The 19,159-nt window shown below is 32.9% G+C and overlaps 1 protein-coding gene across 6 annotated transcripts in view; it reads right to left on the minus strand.

Annotated features, from left to right (window-relative positions):
* Positions 1-19,159, minus strand: part of ADGRL3 (adhesion G protein-coupled receptor L3) — a 563,136-nt gene that overhangs the window by 396,998 nt on the left and 146,979 nt on the right. The window lies entirely within an intron of this gene.

Consider the following 19,159-nt stretch of genomic DNA (forward strand, 5'->3'; position numbering starts at 1 on the left):
ATAAAAAGGAACAATATTTTATATGTATGTATTTTTCTTAAGTGAAGACAATGTTCACTTTGCAGAGAATTAGATTTTTTTTCAAGTCAGAGACAGACATAATTGATTACACTTCCTAAGAGTGCTGCAAGACATTCTTTTCTTCCCTGAGCTACAAGAATATCCTATCTGCCAAGACACAGCTAAGACAAGAGATGTCATACTGATTCATTTAGTTAAGTCTTTTTTCTTGTCAATGTGTAAAATTTCCAAATCAAACTATGTATGTATGAGAAAAATAAAAAGAAATAAATTCAAACCTTGAGAAAGAGAATTGCAACGGAAAAGGAATTTTACTAATGTTGGCTACTGAAGTCAGTTAACATGAAAACCAAGGAATAACATAAGATGAGCTCGGAAAAATGTCTTTGGCTTCCTCACCTTTGCTTTCAATAAAGTGCTAAATGAAAGCAAATGAATAACTCTGTGTGTGTGTGTGTGTGTGTGTGTGTGTGCATGCACCCATGTATGCACATGCACACACTCGTATATACACATTTATATACATATAAAAAGACTTCCAAAGCAGAATATACAACAGAAATAAACTTTGTCTGTGTCCTCATACATAAATTTTTTTGAAGAGTGCAGTAGTAAAATTCATATTACACAAAAATAATTTTAATCATCTTCATGCTTTGTAAGTATAATGTACCTGGTGCAGCACAACAAATTATGAAAGAAAGCCCCCTTGTGCCAGTGACTGAAGACCAATAATTCTCACGGTCCCCTCTCCTCTGAGATGCTTCATCTCTCACTTCTGGTACTTGGCCTTGTTGGGCTACCTCTGTTGAATTAAGTCCAGTCATGACCTCAGACAGAGACTCATCTCAAGCATATATCCTACCTGCTTTGAATTATGGTATCACCAGGAAGCAATAAGTACAAGAGAAATGCAAAGACATTTCTATTGGTATCAGAATGCTTTAGGCTTCAAAAAACAGCAAATACAAATTAAAGTGGCTGAAAAATAAGGGTTGCATTATCTCACATATTAAAAATTGGAAGATGAGTTGATTCAAGTTGGTTAATTCAGAGATTTACAAAGTCTCGGTTGTGACTTGGAGTCTGTGAGATTTTACTGGATTTATGTCCTATGGTCCTAAGATGGCCACTGCATTTGTAGATGTTACTTGAAGATAAAATCCAGAAAAAGTAAAGTTCCTATCTTGTGTCTCATTTTAAGAGTAAGGATATTCTACACATAAGCACTCAGCAGACTACCCTTCAAGAACAATGACCAAAATGAGCCAATGCCTACTCCTAAAACAATCACACAAGGGGAAGGACATCCACATGACTGGTTTTACCCAGTGAAGTTTCATTATCACAGGTCCAGAGAGGCACCTGGTCTCCTCTGAAGCACTAGCCGCTTATAGGAGAGTGAATAAATCATGGTCTTGCTAGTGAGGATGGGTTTGTCGTAGGCAAACATATTTGATATACCATTCTCTCAAGTTCCCTTCTCTAGCAAAAAACACCTCATATTTAAGATATTACAAAGTTTTCAGCACAGCTACCAAAAAAATATTGGGACATATAAAATAAGTCTTGTTTCAAATTTAAAACACAATATTTTACTTTGAAAGTATGTATATGCTATGTGCATTCTAATGTACAGAGTCTGGTTAAATACATTAAAATGAGTCTCTACTATGTGATGCTAGACAGCCATTAAAAATGATGAAGTAACTTCCTTTATTAACCTGAAAAAAACCCTTCATATTGAAATTTTAAATAAAAATGTTAAAAAAATTGTATAGCTGAATACATGCATAAATGTACGGAATATCTATGAAGGATTAGTACCAACTGATTATCACTGAGATATAGAATAAGTGTGAGTTGTCAGTTTCTTAATAGTTTTTCCCCCCCCTTTTAAAACAAAGTGAACATTTACTATTTCATGATCATTCCAAAGTGTACATAAAATTCAAAGAGAATGATAATTCTTTCAGGACTATCCAAACTAACTACTTCATATTCTGATAACCTTTTAACTCTTTAAAATTTTTACATAATAACATCTATAGAATGCAGCTTTCATAGAAGTTATATTTCTGTAAAACAAAGTTTCTCTTGTATTTATTGCACATATCTCTGCCTCTAAAACATTACATTTATTTTTAGTATTGAGATGAGAAATAGCCTCTTTCTAGAGATAATGTACAGGTGCAGATCACCTAGCAATTCCGGCATAATGAAAATCTAGATTGCCACATGTCCAGAAAGCTGATACATATCATTCACAACTGGATAACCTCTGCTACAGTTGCTAAGGCCTTAAGATGATAACAGTATTAGTTGATTCATCTTAGAATGACTCTGATGACAACTTATGACAATTTATAATGACACTGTCTTCAGGGAGTGTTTCACATTTGTCTCTGAAAGTGGTGGTCCTTATTCCATATACAAGGGAAATATATTGAAGTGATACTATAATGCTCAATCCAACACAGTGATTATCTGAGACATATGCTTCCTAAAGTGAATCAGCCACATGCATACATATATCCCCATATCCCCTCCCTCTTGAGCCTCCCTCCCACCCTCACTATCCCACCCCTCTAGGTCATCGCAAAGTACCAAGATGATCTCCCTGTGCTATGCTGCTGCTTCCTACTAGCTATCTATTTTATATTTGGTAGTGTATATATGTCGATGCTTCTCTCACTTCGCCCCAGCTTCCCCCTCCTCCACCCCATGTCCTCAAGTCCATTCTCTATGTCTGTGTATTTATTCCTGCCCTGCCACTAGGTTCATCAGTACCATTTTTTTTTAGATCCCATATATACACATTAGCATATGGTACTTGTTTTCTCTTTCTGACTCACTTTGCTCTGTATGACAGACTCTAGGTCCATCCACCTCACTACAGATAACTCAATTTCGTTTCTTTTTATTTAAGAAAACTTAAGTAATTTAAAGTTTGTGGTAAAAGAGAAAAGGGCAGGAAAAAATGTGGTATCACAACTTGCCTTTAAAGAGAATAAGCAACAGTTAGGTAAATATGATATATTTATTTTCTTGGTTGCCAGGTTGCCATTTTCAGTGATTGGAACTTGGTGTTTCCTTTTGCATTTGGAATCATCGATAGATATTTAATAAATAATCTATACAATTTGAAGTTTAAGTGAAAGAACTTTGTTTTACTGAACCCTAACAAGCTTAAACACTTAACGTTTTATTAACATTTCCTTTATTATTATGAAATCACATATACGAAATAGAAATAAAATATGTAATATAATGCATAATGCACTGCTCTAAAAAATTTATAATGAAATACACACAATTATTACTTTATGTCAAACTTGAGAGAAAAAAATATCAATATAATTCAACAGTCCTTACATTGCTCTTTAAGAATTGCATTCTTTAGAGAAAGAAAAGTTTCATAAATATTTATAACAACTAATAAACACAATAAAAAAACAAAGTTTTTAATGAATACCTACTATGTGCTTACTATGTACTAGACTTTTTGTTATTCACATATAACACTTAACTAGAAGAATGCCGTGATGTAAGCCAATGGTTTCCGATCTTTTCAAGAATATAGAATTCCTTCTTAAGAAAAACACTATTCTATTACAGAATAGTAGTTGTATTCTTGTTTTTTGATTAAAAAGTCTACAATGGAAAGTGATCATTTTATTCTTACTATTTTTAAATGGATTTATATTGTATTATTCAAATAATTTTATACACACTTGAAAAATATGCAAAATGTGCAGAGGTAGTTTTCAGGTTACTGACAATGCTTGAAATGTAGAATAATTTTAAGGTACTTAAAAAATCCACAGCCAAAAGCTTAGATACCATTAGCAATACAGAAAGTATCCTAGAATTAAGCTCAGAAGCCTACATTTGAACCTATATTATGGTGTAAACAAGACAAGATATGTAACCCCTCAGGGCCTCAATTTCTGTGTATGTGTAATTATAATCTGTGATTATTTTAAGACTCAAAAGCAATAATATATAGGATAATACAACATATAACCCAGGATGGTGTAGGTACTCAATAAATCCTGGGTTACTGAATCAAGATATATGATAATTAATTCTAAAAAAAGGTAAGAATTAAATTATTAAAAGGTCAAAATAAAATAAATGCATTCTAAAAAGTCTTTAATTTGGCATTCCAAATAAAATGAAACAATTCACAGACAACAAAGCAAAGCATTGTATATCCAAACCTCACGGTTTCATTTTTGAACAACTAGGTTCAATGTAGAAAGGTTACTCAGTAGAAAGAAGCCACTTAGCACTGTGCACTTCGCTTTTCTTCCTTCACACAGGATTGCCATCAACTAAAATTATTAATATATGGTGATCTTCATATCACTACGCCATTAGATCTTACTCATGAACAGTTTAATTAAAATACTCTTGATTAATGGAGACAAAATTAGGAAACCATTTAGTTTGGGTTTGGGAAAATTGTACTGCACTTTAAGACCATGCCCATTTCCAAATACACACGATATTTTCAACTATTATAGGAGACCTCCCTGATGATAGATAATGACTAAGAAACATTTGTTGATTTTTAGTAGCTAAGGGAGTGAATACATGTTGATGTAGTCAGAGGAAGTAGACTAAAATTACATATATGCTTTACTTTAAGAAAATAATTCTGAATCAAAAGACCATTTTCAAAGTAACAATTATCCAAGCAAACCATTTATCCTTCTGAGTTTTAGTCTACTCATGTGTAAAACAACTGTAACAGGGCTTTGCCTCCCTAAATCAAAGGTAATATGAAGTGGGAACAGTGAGGTAAACGTAAATATTTTATAATTACAAGGTATAATAACTTCAGTATAGGTCTCATTGAAGCACGCATATACAGAGAAAGACACTTAAAGCCTCCAATATTTTCAAAACTATCATTCTACTGAATTCTAAAATTTTAGATTCCAGCATCCATAGCATGATATGTGGCATTTGAGAACAGGTTCAAAGATTCATTCAACAGTGCTTCCTGAACCTCTTTCTCTTCCTTCCCAACGTATAATCAGCCCCATACTTGTGTGTCCCCCCTCATCTCCAGTATCCCTTCTTAATCAGATTCTCTACTGCTGTTTTAGCTCAGCTTTTCTCAGAATCCTCTCTTGATTTTCACGACCCTTCATTTCTTCCAGATTAGAAGCTAAACATGACATACCAGGCTCTTCATAAGTAGTGCCTATTTTCTGATTAAATTAAGTATTTGATGGTTCTGGAAGGGAAAGTGCATGATGCTGAAAACGAATCAGTAAGTTATAACTTCTTTTATTTATAATTTATAGATAAGCATGAAGGAATTAAGTAATTTCCCCAAAGCGGCACTAACAATGAGGACCCTGGGAAAATAACTATATATAGTCTCTTTGCCCCTGATTCAAGGTATTTCTATTTCCTTTCTCTTTGTAGTAATGGGAAAATAAAAATCAGATTATTAGGTATTATGTGACATTATCAACTCTTGTAATCTTTTGTATCACAAGACCTGTTTTTTAAATAGTGAATAATGATATGTTCACTTAATTGACATGTATTAAAAGCTTACCATGTGTCCTGTGCTAGGAAGATAGATTACACTTGGCACATGCTCTAGAGAGCTTGATATCTACTATAGGAGATACACGAACAGGTTATTAACATATGATGAGTCAAGTGCAATGATAGCTGTATTACAGGTGATATAAAAATACACATGAGAGTCACTGTTATTGGTTGAATTGTGTCCTCAAAAATATGTTTAAGTGTTAACCCCCAGTACCTCAGAATGTAACCTTATTTGGAATTAGACTTGTTGCAGATGTAACTAGGTAAGATGAGGTCAGAGTGGAGTAGTGTGGGCCCTTAATCCAATATGATAGTATAGGGAAATTTGGACACACATGAGTGATGCAGCTGCAAACCAAGGAGTACCAAGTACTGAGGGCCACTACCAGAAGCTAGGAAGGCAAGGAAGAATTCTATTCAGAGGCTCAGAGGCAGCGGGGCCCTATGACATCTTAGCATATCTGACTTTCAGAACTGTGATACAATAAATTTTGTTGTTTTAAGCCACCTAGTTTGTGGTACTTTGTTTTGGCAGCCCTAGGAAAATAATACAGATACCTAACCTGGACAGAATAGGGGATATCAGGGCAGGTTTCCTGGAAATGACATCAGAATTGAGTGTTGAGAGATGGATAACAGTCACCTTGGTGAAATTACTGGAAGAAGAGAGAAGGCATTTCAGGCAGATGAAAAGAGAAAGAAAATTGAAACAGCAGGGTTACATAGAGACCCAGAAGCCATTTGGTGCTCTTGGAGTAGAAGACAGGCTGACAAGAGAAGAGGTCAGAGAGGCAAGCAGAGGCTCAAATACAGAGATTTTGTATAACATGTTAATAGAGATAGTAGCTAACGTGTATCGATCGCTTCCTCTGTGTTCAGCGCTGTGCAAAGTGCTTCATGTGCATTATCTTGTCTAATCTTCACAATGACCCTAATAGTGCTGTATACATGTATACATGAGAAAAGCAAGGCTTTGAGAAATTGTGATTTATGTAAAGGTTATCCACCTAGTTATTAGAGGAGTCTGGACTTGATCTACTTGGTTAAGTAAGATCATAGAACGTGTTATAAGCAAGGAAGTAATAGCTCTCATTGCTTTTCATATACATTAATCTGCCGTTTCTATAGAAAATGAATCTGTGAAGTAAAGGCTTACAGGCATAGGGGTTGTATAACAGAGATGGAGGAAAAAAAGTGAATTCAAAATATATTTAATATATATTTTAAGTAATTCAAAATATATTTATGTAAAACTGAAAGGTCTTGATAATTGGTTAGAATGTCAAGAATTAAAACGAGGGAGGAACCAAGGCAGACTCTAGCTTTGGAAATTGAATGTTTGGTGGTGAAATCCAAGAAGGCAGAGAATACAAGAGGGGGCAAAAGTTACAGTAGATCTACATTAGGAAAATGATACATGAAGCACTGGTTCTGGGTTGATGTGTACATAATACGAGCTCTGAATGACTGCTGGTAAACCCCCAATGCCCTTCGACAAGCACTGCTCCTCTGCTATATTGCGCTATAAGGCGGCAGAGCGGCAGATAGCAGCACTCTGTTAAACAGACTCCAAACAGACTCTCTTGCTCTCCAATGTTTATTGTTGTCCTTAAAGAGATTAAGATATAAACCTAAATCTCATATGTCAAAAGAAATATCTTGGGTATCCATCCTTTGGTTTTCTAATATATAATCTGAAATGTTTAGCAATTTCCAATGCAATATACACATTCAAATAACCAGATTTTGTTGTTGTTGTTTATTCTTTCTCCAAAGAAAGAAACATTTTCAAAATTAGTCAGAAAGACTCAAATCTCTCAGAAGAGCAAATATAAGAAGTGGTTGAAGCAGTTGGTTAGTTACAGAATTAAAAGGACAACCTTGTTTCTTGGCTTTGGTATTGATTAGAAATTTTTACAACACATTTTAAAGAATTGAGTCTCCAGAGAGAATAATACTTATGTGAATAAAATTCCCATACTGTCAGAGATTGATTAGAGTTACTATCAGTTGGCAATATATTTTTGAACATATGCAATTATAAATAAACATTTATTTACCTAAGGCATATATATGTATGTCTGTAGAATTAGCTCTTGAGGGTTATAAAGTTTGAGTGTATTGCAGAGATGACAGTCCCTAAAGGCAGAGAAGAAGGTGGCTGTTTCCTCCTGCAGCATTCCCTATGGTCTAATTACAGAGCGATACTTGAGTCAGCTTGAGGGAAAGCCACTCTCATGGCTTCTCAGCGGGAAGCAAGTTACATAAAAACGATGGAAAGAAAATGCAGAAGCCTGAAAGGGAAGTATAAGAATGGACAGGAGGAAAGGTGAAAAAACATATATGCTTTTTACTGCTTACCGTATTTCAAGCATTTTAATCCACTTGGTAAGTAAACACATTTTACAAATAAAACGTATCAAAAGGGTAGAGATTTGGCAAATGTATGCAAACTGAAGGATGTGTTTGCTGCTTTTACAAGGTGAAAAGAATACTGGGAGACTGCCATCAATAGCACACCAACTTAGAAAATCAGTGGAAGTTTAGCAAAGAGAGAAACAGCAGGGGATAAAAATTAAGTAGCTGCAATGGTTAACTGAATTTGAAATGTCTAAGTGGAATGAACAAGTAGTCAGCTAGCAAGCAAGATGGTATATGCTGGGTGAGGAGGCTGATAAAGTTAGGAAATTCATTGTTTCAATTCTCTAAATCATACATTGGCTGTTTTCCCCCTTCAGTGGAGACCCACTCTAGAAGTGTAGCATACAACTACTGCATCTCAACTTGCCAGAATTTACAAAATAGCAAGATAAAAATATAAAAACAAAAAAAAACTTGACTTGTATTTTACCTAGCAGCTAAATAACTCATGTATATAGTCATTTATAACACACAGTTTTAAAATTTAGATTCCAAAATTAAGGGATATGGGTTCCAATATATATTTATCCTGATCTTCAAGGACTTCTTGGGTTCACTGCACACAGCAATGAAAAAAAGTGTAACAGAATACACTTCTTGTATGTTTCAACCAATTTATATGTACATTTATTGCAAGTTTTTTTTCACGCAGCAAATGGTCATATATAAGTTTAATTTCATAGAGAAAAACTAAACTACCAATTCATACTAATATTTTAAAGATATTTTAAGATGCAGACTTATAGTTATACAAGTGGTGGCATCAAAAGAGAGCACTAAGGGACTTTCATGAAATTTGTATCGCTGTCTGCTGAAAGATGGAATGTATGCCTCACTAAAACAATAAATGTCCTTTTGGCAATAAAGTGAACACTTAATGCTTTATTTCAATATTAAGAACCTGATTAAGAAAATACGTCAAAAGCTACTGGAGAAAACCAAACAGCTGGGGGCCAAGTCAACCACTGATCTTGAATTTTAACATTGACAAGGAAGCAGGTACTTTTTTTTATAACAGTTAGTAAAGTATATTCCACATATATCTAGAATCTCATAAATCCAAAGGAAATACATGTTTTTACTCAAAATCTAAATCTATGGTAACATTATATTTGTTTTACTTGAATTAAATTCAAGTCAACTGTGTACTTAGAGTTCCATAAGAAGAAAAATATAATAAATCTTTTTTAGAAACTTGACTTATGCAGAAGTCAAATTTGCCAATTTTTGTGCCATAATTTATCATAGTGGCCAGCATATAGAAATCACTGATTTAAAAAGTTTTCTGAATGAATCTATCTATCGAAGGAAAAATGAAGGCCTCAGTTGTTACTAACCACCACCACAATCTTGAGCCAAAAATGCTTTAACTAGGAAAGACAAGCATTTGCATAAAAGCAACTCAAACTTTAGGTTATTTTTTTTTTCCTAATGTAAAAAATTGATTATTTAAACTGTTTTCTCATTTTTTAATTTTATTTCGTTTTATTTATCTTAGTTACTACTGACTTGACTTAATGGTAAGCCTGAGGAAGCACATTACTATTAAATGCAATCATAAAAATTTTGCCAATGAAGATTTTATATATATACTATTGTTTTTATTATAATGCTTTTCAAATGTATGATTTTCAAATTACATGATAGAGATAATTGGAGGTAGCCTTGCATAAATTAAAAACATTTGCTTAAAAATTATGCAAACTTGAGAATAAATCCTGGGTCAGTCAATTATCAGCTATTATAGTTTATAAGTTACTTAATCTTTCTAAGCCTCAAACACCTCATCTATATAATGGAGATAATTGTACCCATGCCTCATAGGGCCCCTGTATGAATTAAAAGAGGCAAATCATAAAGTATATGTAAATACAATACTGGTCACCAAGACGACACTTTCATTTAGGTATTAATAGTGCTGATAACAGGAGCCATACCAAAAAAATAAAAATAATAATAACAGTGAAAGGCAGCTCATTTAAAAAGGTCAGATTCCTGGAGAACCGCATTCTCAAAACACTGTTTCCTTTGCATTTTTTTTTAATATACTTATATATACAATAATTAAAGAATAACATTTTCTTAGACTCAGGTCTTTTACTATATAATACAAATTTCATAATCATTTTTATTTCAGGAAATAATAGAACATGGAATAGAATTTTAAGAAATACAAAAGTGTTAAAATCATTTTCATATTCAATTTTCAAGTCAGTACTTATCCTACAGCATATGAACAATTTTATATATTCATCTGGAAACACTTCAAACTCACCTCATAGGTAATAATGAAAAAGAGAGTCCAATTTAATATAATAACCATGCTGTATTTATATTCATATCTAAATTTTGGGTGCTAAGAGAAAGTTCAAACATACATATATATATTTTTCTTAATGAAATAAATCACATACGTTACAAAAATTTTCATTATCAGGGATATAAAAAAATCAGAAACTTTTTTAAAAAGTTTCAAATTTCTAAATTAACTAATCACCAGGATATACATAAGAAATACAAACTTTTACCAAAACAAAAAATTAGTCAATGTAATCTTCTCCCATACTTTTTCATTGTACATCACCAAAGACAAAAGTCATATTCTTTTTAGCCCAAAATATCACAAAGAAAGATTAATGTAGAAAATCCTAACTACATGGAATTACACATTATTGAAAAGTTTCCCTAGAAGAGGTTTTCAGGTTAACTGCATGTAGTCAATATCGATTTGTCTACCTAGCACCCACTCCTATAAGTGCATCTGGATTTTGCCCTGAAGAATCATTTGCTCATATGTTCAATCTATTTGGGCATGTGAGCCTCACCTGCCTAATGCAGCTCCCTGGTCACACTGACTGAATCAGGGATGGGCTTGCAATCCAACAGAAGTCAATAGTATCCAAACTTGGAATTTTTGCTGAGAACACTGGAAAAAAGATTGCTGGTAATCTAAAACTGAGATTGAAAGGTCACGTACATAAGTCTGCTGCTCCTGGAGCCAATATGCTAACACTTAAAAATGAAGCCCAACACAAAGGACAACAGAAGTGGAGAAAGACAGATTTCTGATCGCATCTCTTGAGCACCTAGATGAAGAGAGACCTAAAGTCAGTTAAACCTGGGGCTTTTCAGGTAAAAGTAATTTCTTGCTCTGTAAGTCATTTTAAGTTAGGCCTGAGCTCTCTGCAGTTTATAGAGTCCTGAATAGTTGAGTTTCCTCCAGGCCTGACTACATCTTGTTTAGTGCCTATAATGCATGTGTTGATTTAGATTATCTCTGACTCTCCCAGTGGATTGTGAACAAAATTATTCACTTTTATATCATTAGTACTTACTTTTTCTGTGCCTACCAAGTGCTCAGTAACTGATTAAGGCATTAAGTAATTATTCTATTGGCAGCCATTATATAAAAAATGCTCTTACAAGAAAAAAAAAAGGTGGTTATAATTATGATAGAAATACAAATATTGTAGGTTAGGGAAGCAAAAACTGATAAACTTGGAAGAGTTTATAGATTCTATACCCAAACATTTTTCTTCAAAATGATTTCTAAAATGCACTATATGGTGATGATCTATGTATGGTATATATGTATGTATTCCTTTGAGAGGTCAGCATAAGTTTTCTTTAAAAGTCAGGTAGTAAATGTTTTAGGCCTCACTGAACTGATGGGCTCTGTCACAAATATTCAAATCTGTCATTGTAGCAAGAAAACCTCCACAGACAAAAAACAAATAAATAAGTTGTGTTACAATAGGCCTAGTTTGGAATGAGGGCCATTGCTTGCTCTCCCCTGATTTATTTAATCAATCAATCCAAAGAAACCTCTATTTTGATGTCAACAATCTTTAACTTTGAGATTGGGTAAAAAATAAAAGAAAAATACTTATTAAAATCCTATGGTTACCAGGGGATAAGGGAGGGGGAGGGATAAACTGGGAGATTGGGATTAGCATATACATACTACTATATATAAAGTAGATAACTGATAAGAACCTGCTGTATAGCACAGGGAACTCTACTCAACACTCGGCAATGCCCTATATGGGAAAAGAATCTTAAAAAAAAAAAAAAATAGTGTATATATGTAGATGTAGAACTGATTCGCTTTGCTGAACACCTGAAAGTAACACAACATTGTAAATCGACTATATTCCAATAAAAATTTTTAAAAAATCCTATGCATTCCATCATCAAGTAGTACAAAAAATTTTCCCCAATTTAAAATTATATAGCTTTGTGTTCCATGCATATGTTGATATCTAAAACAAAACAAACAAAAAACAAACAAACAAAACTATCACTACCACCCACAACAACAAAAAGATTCCAGTATTCTGCAATATTCTGTTGAAGTTATCTATACTAAGGCCATCCCTTAGATGCTTGGCAAAACATAGAGAATAAATTATGCTTTCTCCAATTCTGTTAGAGGGTATTAAGGAAATTCTTTTTTAATATGCATATGCAAACATTGTCAGAAAGATTGAAAAATAATAATTAATTCAATTATACTTCCTTCTTTGGCGTAAATATTTTTAATAGAATTTTTATTTTTTAAAACATTATTAAAATTATCTTTAAAAGTAATTTATTTTGAAAACATTACTCAATAAAAGTTTTAAGCCCGCCCCTGAAAGTAAAACTGGTCTCTGTATGAAAAGCTTTCATTCCAAATCTCAAAAACACTACAACTTGAAATACATTTTCAAAATTGCAGCTGGTAGATCAGGCTACTGTATATGAGAAGTGCTCTCATATAGCAATTAATGAGAAGAAATGTTAATAATTTAGTGAATTGTTTTTACTGACCCAATAAACAGTATAAATATATTCAGTGGTATTTTAGTGATTTAGGAAACAGTGTAAATACAAAGGATTTATAATCATTGTACACATTTATCAGTTTATTTATCAGTTTTCATCACCCCATTTGTATTTGTTTGGGGATTGCAATTGCCCTTGTAATATGATCCAAAAAAAGAATCATTTCTGCTTTCTAATGGACCAATAATAATTTGCTAAGATTTCTAACCTCATTCTCATATGGAAAGTGCCTCCATAAGCTAAAACCTTTCCTCCCAACATTTTAAAACTACCAAATTAATAGGAAAAAAATCATTTTGTTCAAGAATCACAATGATTGAGGTTGATTATTCAAATCTCTTTGTCCTTTAGTTGATCCCTGTCTGTATTATTTTATTATTCCATTTTATTTTTCTTAAGCAGGCAAACAGATATTCTAAAAACACCCTTCTAAAAATTATTTATTGCTCATCGTCCACAATCAGCATAGATTCTGCCAGCTCACTATCACTTCATATATAAATACAGGGGCCACGCTAATTTTCACTGTTTTCATATTTTATTTTATTTTAATTACTTTATATACTATGGTTAAGGTGAAGGATGATCTCCATCATGACCTTGTAGTCGGAACTCAAGTTATCTTCTTCAACTGATAAGGATCCAGGTCAAATTAATATCATTTATTCATTTAGTTCACTTGGTAGTCACTTTTGGTCAAAAGATTCCAAAACAACAAAACAAAAAAATTAACAAAAAACCCCAGAAAACATATTAAAATAAAAATACCAAAAAATTACAAAAACATGAATGATAGTAGTCATAACTTTTAAAATAAATATTGTCATAAAAACATTACAATTGGAATTTAATATTTAAGTTTTAGGAATATATCATTGCAAAAATATACAATAGAGAAACTTCACGCAAGATAGACAGTGCTAATAATATAGATGCATACTGAATCTGGTATAACTTTTGGAAGTCTTATAATACGCTTCCATTCAATACATCGTTTCTAGTGTTATTGAGTATGTATTACCAACAATTATAATTTACTTCTTAGAAAGTAATGAGTATTTTGAGATAGAATCAAGTCCAATTTTGATTATACTTTATAAAATGGTGTTGTATTTTATTGATTATCCTCCTTAATAAATTTCCACTGTAAATCCTGATAACATAAGAGGATATATGGATACATTTACTATTGTTCAAGACAAAGATTAAAAGTCTTCATTTCTCTTGGTAGATTTAGTTGCCCTAAATTGCTTCTCCACTTTCACACCTTTAGCTGGTTACAATATACATGTGTTATTGTTAACTGGATACGATACTCTTCTAAAAGTGCAGAAAAGATGCCAGACAATGGACTGCAGCTCCAGTTCCAACTGCCCATCTTGAAAAAGGTCATAATGAAGCCTAGACAAGGCTAGATCAGTAAATCTTTGTCACCTTTACTGGAACAAGAATTACAATTCCCTCCTAAAATATGAAGGATCTTTATAATAGGAAAGCAAACTGAGATGTGGACTGAAATCCATATATGTGTGTGTGAGTGTTTGTGTATGTGTGTGTGTGTATGTAGATGGGTATCTTCTAGAAATAATAGCTAGAGAGGGCTTGGTTCTGGTTCTAACTTTGCTATTTACAGGTCAAAGAAAAATTGTATTGATACATTAATTTTCTCATCTTTAAAAACGTGATTGGACTCTCTCTAAAACTTTCATCTTAAACGACAAGGGTGTAAAATGATGATAAGCAATCATTAGGATTAACCCAAAAGACGTTCTGTGTTTTGCTTAGTGCTTTAAAAAAAAAAAAAAAAGTATAGATCATTAAAATAAAGAGACGTGACAAAAGGTTAAACCCTGGTACAAAGTATATAAATAACCTATAAATCTAGCAAAAAAAAAAAGGACCTCTAAAAAATAAACGATAATATAAAAAGACAAAGCAAAGTTCCACCTATAAATTTACTGAGAACTGAAGGCATACAAATAAAAGATAAACATGCCTGAGAATAATAAGAGGCCTAAAGCCTTAAACATTTATTTGGCAAATTTAGATGTTGCTGCTATTAAGGATGAATTAATTACAGACCTTTATCTTATTAATAAAATACAAAATACTAGAAGGATACATATCTTGTTATCATATTATCAAAAAAATTTATGAGCTTGATTTTTTCATTAATTAGTATGTGATGTTACCTTTATATATAACTATTTATAAAGAATGAGATAGCACTATTTTTACTAGCATTCTTTTCCAAAACGTATTTAACTGCAAGTACCTATTTTAACTGCTCTATATTTAGAGCAATATATAGAGTAAGATCCCCTTTTCTTATATGTAGTTCATATATGTAGCATTAAAATATGATTGTTAAAAGTGGTTACTTATAAGGACAAGAATGTGATTTTTTTTTTTTTTTTGGAAAACATTATTTCTGTAATTTAAAGAACCTAAAAGAGAGAAAGTAGTATATAGAATACTGGAAAGAGATGGCTGAAGTCATAGGAAACTGTGTTCTTATTATGTTCCTAGTACTTTTAAGATGAAAAACTATTTTTAAAAATTACCACATCCCATGGGACTCAATTTCTTCATCAATAAAACTGAAACAATATCTAAATGCCTGAATTAGATGAGAAGTAATTGAAGTGATATATGCAAGGTGCTTAACAGTGTCTGGCACACAGCAGTTACTACATGAATGCCAGTTTGCTCATTTTCCTCCCTTGTTCATTAGTGAAAGGCAATGATGTTTCATATTCTAGACTGTTCTTTCTCCCCTAATGAGAATAGAAACATAGCTTATTAGACATTTAGCTTCACAGACTTGAAAGAGGATTACTCAGCATAGGAAAAGACCTTTTTAAAACCCAAAAAACCCTCCTAGTACCAATGATATCTGTAACCAATAGGATTGTCAATGGAGACAAATCCTTAACTTGATTAACTTAGTGACCTAGAAAGGAATGTGTATCATTCCAACATTGCTGAACAGAAAATCATTCACTAAGAGCTGTTTTCAACTTAAAAGTATATGCAGATTTCATTCCCCAATTCTTCAGGCCTACTCACTAAAATCCTAGATTAAAAACTCTTGCTCCGCAAAAGGCAGTGTCAAGAGAATGAGAAGATAGTCCACAGACTGGGAGAAAATATTTGCAAAAGAAACATCTGATAAAGGACTGTTATCCCAAACATAAAAGAACTCTTGAACAAACACGATTTAAGAAATGAGCCAAAGATCTTAACAGACAACTCACCAAAGACGATATACAGATGGTAAACAAGCAAATGAAAAGATGCTCCACATCGTATGTTACTAGAGAAATGCAAAATAAAACTAGATACTACTACACACATATCAGAATGACCAACAACCAGAACATACACAACACTAAATGCTGGCATGAATGTGGAACAACAGGAACTCTGATACGTTGCTGGTAGGAATGTAAAATGTACAACCAACTTTGGAAGACAGTTTGGCAGCTTCTTACAAAACTAAACATATTCTTACCATAGGATCCAGCAATTGCATTCCTTGATACCCAAAGGAGTTGAAAACTTATGTCCACACAAAAATCTGCACACAGATGTTTATAGCAGCTTTACTCATAACTGCCAAGACTTAGAAGCACCCAAGGTGGCCTTTGTTAGATGAATGGATAAATAAACTCTGGTACATCCAGACAATGGATATTATTCAGCTCTAAAAAGAAATAAGCTATCAAACCATGAAAAGATATGGAAATACCTTAACTGCATATTACTAACTAAAATAAGCCAATCTGAAAAGGCTACATACGGTACGATTCCAACTATATGACACTCTGTAAAAGGTGAAACTATAAAGACAATAAAAAAAGATCAGTGGTTGTTGGCAGGTGGGGTGTGAAGATCACAGAGGATTTTTAGGGCAGTGAAAATATTCCATATGATACTATAATGATGGATATATGCCACTATACTTTTATCGAAACCCATAGAATGTATAACACCGAAACTAAACTCTAAAGCACATCCTGGACTTTGGATAATAATGATGTGCCTATGTAGCTTCGTCCTTGGTAAAAAGAAAAAAAAAAAAAAAAGTATTCTGGTGAATGAGGCTGATAATGGGGGAGGCAAGGGGTATAAGGGGGTGTAAGGGAAATCTCTGTACCTTCCTCTCGATTTTGTTGTTAACCTAAAACTGCTTTTAAAAAATTCTTTAAAAAAATTGAAAGGTGTATCCATTAATCCAAAGCACTAAATAGTTAAAGAAAATTAAACAGCTTTGTCAAACTCTGGTTAATTACAAAGGAAAACAAGTTTATTCTAGAAAAATAAATCATTTTTGTTTCTTTAAAACAAACACAAAAAGAAGCCCATCCAAGCAGAACTCCAGAATAATGAGACCCGATGACCTGTAAAAAATGGTTTAAAATGGTCTATTTTTCTAAGTACTGACTGGTGGAAATCAATAATTTTTTTAAAGAAAAAGTGTTACATACAAATAAAAACTACCTATTGAGTGTCTAGTATGTGTCAAGACCTGACAGGGATCACTATCACTGATAGATAAATTAATAAAATGGAGTTTTCACACCCAGAGTTATCCTATGGAGAAGAGATGGATATGGACAAATAGATCAGAAAGTATGATGGAAATGTGCCACAACTATAAGGTCATATGGAGAATAGAGTGAATCAGGGTTTGCTCACAAAATCCCACACAATGAGACTGTGTGTCCTAAAAAGGCAATTACGGCTAACTACGTAACAGTGATCTTCTGTGGGGTACCATTAACATTCTTACTTCACACTACAGAAGGCAAAAATAGCCTCCAATGGATACTGTCAGAGGCAGAAGGATGTGTTATGTAACTCATTCTCAAAAGATGACATCTGTTGAAAACATGGTATTGTATTTAATTACTACTTTTCTTGCTTTTTTCCGTTCAAAATGAAGACACACTCAATTATTTCCTCTTGCCATATTCTGCTTTCTGAACAGATTTAGTTGGTGGCAGCAGCATGATCCAATCTGATTATTCAATCACAGCAGTTTAAATGATTCTAAGTTGTAAGTCGGCTGAAAGTAAAAAGAGGTGTTAACTATTCTGACCACTTCTTGCTTAGGGAGATAAGGATATTATACTCTGAACTGTTCTCTAGATTCCAGCTGTCAGCAGTAAAGTCAGAAGCAATTTACTCAGACATTTCCATTCTCTTTTAATGAGTGTGAGTATTGGCTAGCCTCTGTGAAATATAGATGGTCTCAACTGTTTTTCCATGTAATCTGTAACATGAAGGACTAAGTAGAAATCTAGATAGATACTAAAATTATTTGAAAAGATGGTCAATATTAATTAGAACTTAATATGGGCTCTATGACTGAAGTTTAAAAATTATGGTTATGAACACATAATTCTGAATGAGAAATATGTGCACCCATTTTCTTTAATTTAACCCACTACTGAGACTACAATTTTAAAATCCTTTTTAATGAGATTTTATGACCTCTCTGCTACTTCAGTTTATACTTGCTGTAGTCGTGTCTTCAGCAGGATATCATATTTTATTAATTGAGTAAAATAAATCCCCCTAATGAATCAGTCCTATTTTGCATGATAAACCTACTTTCCAGAGAGATTCTAATTTATATTCACCCTTTCCTATTTGAGTTGTAAATGTAACTCTTGAAATGTTCTTCCTAAGATCTCACAAGTATGTAAGTTTTGATGACCAATTTCAGAAGATAGCAGTAATGTTTAATACTATTTTGGCAGATACATTTTCTAATTTTTTTAAAAGAATTTGAGCATATCATTTTATTTATTAAGATGCTGCATTATTCACATACTGTATTAAATATTATTCCAAAGTCTTATCTTCCTCATAAGAAAGTACCTAATGCCTCAACAACCTAAGATCTTTTAATAATCACCACAACACATCTCACAGCCTTGGGGAGGTGGAGCAAGGAGGATGGAAGAAATATGGTTAAAACAAATAGGTTTTCTACTTTAGAGTACAAAGACATTTTGAGTTGGCATTTCTTCTACTTCTAAACCTACTATATGCACAAAGGAAATAATCTCACTCTTGTCATTGGCTGTTTTCAATAACTAGGTTTTATTCAGGGACATGGAAGTACAATATGACTGGCTTAGAACATAGGATCAATTCAACAAGCCACCAAGCTTTATGCCACCTAATGCTCAAAGAGAACCACTTAACATAAATGAGACATAAGCAAGCAGGTTAAGTGAGGGGGAGAGGGGGAGGAACTAAATTTATATACTATTGAGCTTTCAGTAGAAGATATTCACTG

The sequence above is a fragment of the Eschrichtius robustus genome, chromosome 4 (genome assembly GCF_028021215.1).
Source record: "Eschrichtius robustus isolate mEscRob2 chromosome 4, mEscRob2.pri, whole genome shotgun sequence".
In the NCBI taxonomy this organism is placed as follows: domain Eukaryota; kingdom Metazoa; phylum Chordata; class Mammalia; order Artiodactyla; family Eschrichtiidae; genus Eschrichtius; species Eschrichtius robustus.